This window comes from Azolla caroliniana, unplaced genomic scaffold, assembly GCF_043228905.1.
Source record: "Azolla caroliniana isolate FFs.n. ecotype wild unplaced genomic scaffold, voAzoCaro1.0.p SCAF_1466, whole genome shotgun sequence".
Classification (NCBI taxonomy): Eukaryota; Viridiplantae; Streptophyta; class Polypodiopsida; order Salviniales; family Salviniaceae; genus Azolla; species Azolla caroliniana.
The window spans coordinates 1-4,111 of NW_028231901.1; the positions used below are offsets into that span (position 1 = coordinate 1).

The following is a 4,111-nucleotide window of genomic DNA, read 5'->3' on the forward strand; positions in this document are numbered from 1 at the left end:
CACCAAACCTACTTCGTTTGTCTGCCTCTTTCACTTCCAACTGTTTTCTTCTTCTTCTCTGTCTCTCGCGCACTCTCTGTTGGACTCTCTGCTCACAGTCACTCACATCTACTGTCTTCGCACTTTCTTCTTCACTTTGTCTCAAGCGTTCAACAGTTTCCCCTAACTTACATATAACTTTATAAAGTATACATATGTATAAATGTACATATGTACATATATACATACATCATATATGTATATATATGTTTCTTGGTCGACCGAATGGTCGGTTCGACTACACCATCCGGTCAATCCGACTGGTAGGCCCTCAATTACCTATGATTCACCCAACCCCCAAATCGATCGATTGACCGATCCGACCATACAATCAAAATTCGGCGACCGAGTCCTCCCATCAAGAGGGATGCAATACCTAATAGTTATCAATCAAATAAATATTAGGCATGATGCATGCATTCTTAAACATAACTTTTTCTACGAATACATAATTTCATTCAATAACTTTTTCTACGAAAACATAATTCATAGGTGAAAAGAATATAGAGGTCAATCGTCACAGTGTCATCAACATTCTACATTGTAATCATCAACATGGAAATCATATTTACAATCCACCCCAATGGGGCTGCTGTGCATCCATATGAACCCATCCCTCCTAACCATACAAACCACTACAAATGGTGGGAAGAAATGACAACAAAGATCAATAAAATTGCCACTGCTCCTGATACATGTCCATCCAACACGAAAAGTGGCCGGGATAATGTGAAGATTTCGATTCCTCCCAAAAAACTCATGGAAGCCAAGAAAAAACCATATTGGGATGAAAACCTGATCATCTGACCATTGTATACAAATCTTGTGACCAAATCCTGTCTTGATGACTGTAAGGTACTATGTGTGAAGAAATTTATGGAAAGACATAAGAAATCAGGTGCGGTAGAGCTCATAGAATACCTCATTCCTACCCCCCTCGATCTTAACAATCATTATTCAAACCTCTCCCAAGATAATATCAAAGATTTCCAACTTCTGGTCACAATTGATTTGTTTGGCCTCACAGAAACTTCCTTACCTTCTAATTTTTGGATGATTGTTTAAATGATCCAATATATTCCATCCATGCTGGCCATTGCTCTATAGTTGACTTTGTTGCCATTAACTGTTAATCAACAGTTGGGTCCACAAAAATAACATTTCACAAATCCTAACACAATCATAAGTATCTCAAAGGAGCCTGCATAGAAATTCAAGTGCATGTTGGTTAGAATTATGAACAAGTAAATCTCATTAGTGTATCACCATGTCCATTGAATGAGTTAATTCTGTATTTGTGAATATATCATGGTAGCATGGTGACAAAACTCAAAATAGTTTTCTCTTCCCACTGAACAATTAAGGATCCTGCGTTGGACAAATTTTGGATGGTTTTGAAGCCTCCCCAAGCATTGATGGAAGTGAAGCCAGAGTCATATTACCCGAAATTTAGTGACAATTGGTCCATTGTATCAAAATCTTGAGCCTTCGCCCATTAATAATTTGAAGGCGCTATGTGTGAAGAAATTCATGGAGCGACATAATGAGAATATATCAGCAGTGGAAGACCTCGTCTCTGCTGAACCGCATGAAATTAACCACATCTATGATCTCCACCTTCCCCAATCTGAAATTGAGTGCCTCCAACTTGTGGTCACTGTGGATACCGTCTACATTCATGAATTCTTGCTGTTTATCCGGGTAGTTTGCCCTATGGAAAGAATTGGGTACTTTAGTGTGTCAACATGTTCTTGTTTATATTATTGTCTAACATGTTCTTGTTTTTCAGCAATTTGATGTTTAGTGTGCACATTCAGATTGGGCGATTGCGACAACTATGATTAGATAACAACCTCACACTATTAAAAAAATGTATGAACACTATGATTGAGCGTCTTGATTCGTTTGTTGTTTCATGGGCGATGAGAACTTAGTTGATATTCAGTAATTCACTAATCACCAATTATTTATCAGAAGTACAGAGTCGGATTGCAAATGGCATATTCGACCATGTTTTTATGAGACCATCATAGGATTCCTATTCCCAGTCACTACAAATGAACAAATAACAGAAATAACGTCCAATGATCCCAAATGAATGAAAAATAAGAGAAATAAGAAAGCTTCTGTTTTTCTGCCCTAGGGTTTGATGAAGGTACGGTCATCAAATTAGGGTCTAACTTTTGTAATAGCCTGCGACAGTGTAGCCTGTCTGCACTAATGAGAAAAGGAGCAGTAGAAACGCCACCAGGAGTGAAATGGTTACCCCCGGTCGAGAGAAATACTTCTCACGAAACTCCACATACATACATGGCACGCCCAGGATTCTCATAGTCGTCCAATACATCTTCTATCATGTCGTCCCAATCCGGGCATGGCCGATCCGAGACAGTGATGCACATGTCGTTCCACATCTTGAGCACCTTCTGGTCGCTCCCCAAGTGATTCTCTATGACCCACGCCTCTGTCAAGATCGCTACATCCTCCGGCGTGTCGATGAGCGAGTCCATGATGACCGCATACTTAGTGAAATAACCTTCTTTTCCGGAGGTTTGTTCATGTGCAATAAGGTTCCTTAGCATATCCTCCGTGCCAGCTTCCACGACAAGCCGTGGAAGATCGAACCGAAGCTTTTTCTTGTCATAGCGCATCACTGATATGGCACCCTCCATTGCCCTGAACCAGATGCCGGCTTTAGAGAGCTGTGACGCTGTCGGCAGGCGATTGCGATATATAGTTATCTTGTGAGGAGCTTGTTCCGTCCGGAAAAGATTCAGTAGTAGTGGGATTCTACATGGATTGATGGCTTTTCTCTTTGTCTTTATTAATGTCGTTCGGATGACCCAAACATATAGGCAATCAAGTAGATGTTCACAATTATGGAGATTTTCAGGATTTTCGAAAATTTCGTATCGAGGATGCCACATATAGAATGGATCAGCTGCTTTGATGATGTTAACCAATACTTTGTTGAGCTTAAGATCTTTTTCTATGTTGGGTTTCGTTGGAAACTCTTCATACAGCTTCATTAGAAATGACATGGGAATTTGGTTGCCCATCAAGAACAGGTCCCTAAGTATTTGGTTGGTTGTGATTTCATTTTTGCAGAATGTGTAGAAGTAGTCGTGTTGCATGAGTTGGGATCTGGATTCTTCCGTTTTGGGTTGAAATTCAATCCATAGCCATAGCAAGAATTCGTAAATGAAGATGGTATCGACAGTGAGCATAAGTTGGAGGGTTTCAGGGCCATAGGCCGGAAGACTTGAATAATGGGTATTAAGATTACAAGGGGCATCCAAGTCGCATTTCACGAGCTGTTTCACATCTGATATCTAATGTGTTTTCATGAATCTCAACACACACATTGCCTTACAATGATCAGCAGAAGAGATTTGACTAAAGATTTCATGCAATGGTCCGATGGTCAGGAGCTGAGGGGAGTATGCCAGTGGCCTGACATCCAATAAGGCTTTTGGAGGCTTCGAAATCGTCCAACTTTTGTTAGACACTTCTGTATGAGCATCAGTGGCATTATTGATTGTTATTGTCATCCATTCTCTCCATTTCTCTTCTTTAGTACAGGATTTAGATTGATCCATTTGAAGTGTAAGGTTGATTTCTTTCTTGTTGATATTCTCTTAAACTTTAACTTCAGACTTCTTCTTCCTGGGTGGGCACAAACTTGATGCTTTCTTCTAGAAATCAAACACCAGCACTAGACTTGCCTTGCAGGAGATAGGAATAGAGAGACAAATGAGAAAGAGAGAGGGGGAGAGATAAGATTGCCAGTCTAATCATAGAAATTCTATTAATTACATTAGCAACAATAATGATGTGTGAAGGAATTCATGGAAAGACATGGGATATCAGATGTGGAAGAACTCATGCATCATATATAGAAGCAAAGACATGAACTTAGGTGCCTATCTATTTATCTATCTAGAAGTAGAGACATAGGAATGAGATAAAGCGTGTGTATGGGGCCAATAATCATATCATTTCCCATAAAGATCAAATGCTCTCTTCCATATTTCTTGACCAATTCTTGTATTATTGGAATCAAGAGCTTATC

At 39.7% G+C, this 4,111-nt stretch overlaps 1 pseudogene; it reads right to left on the minus strand.

The window, feature by feature from the left end:
* Positions 1-2,327: 2,327 nt before the first annotated feature.
* On the minus strand, positions 2,328-3,911 carry LOC147847139 (putative UPF0481 protein At3g02645; annotated as a pseudogene).
* Positions 3,912-4,111: the final 200 nt, after the last annotated feature.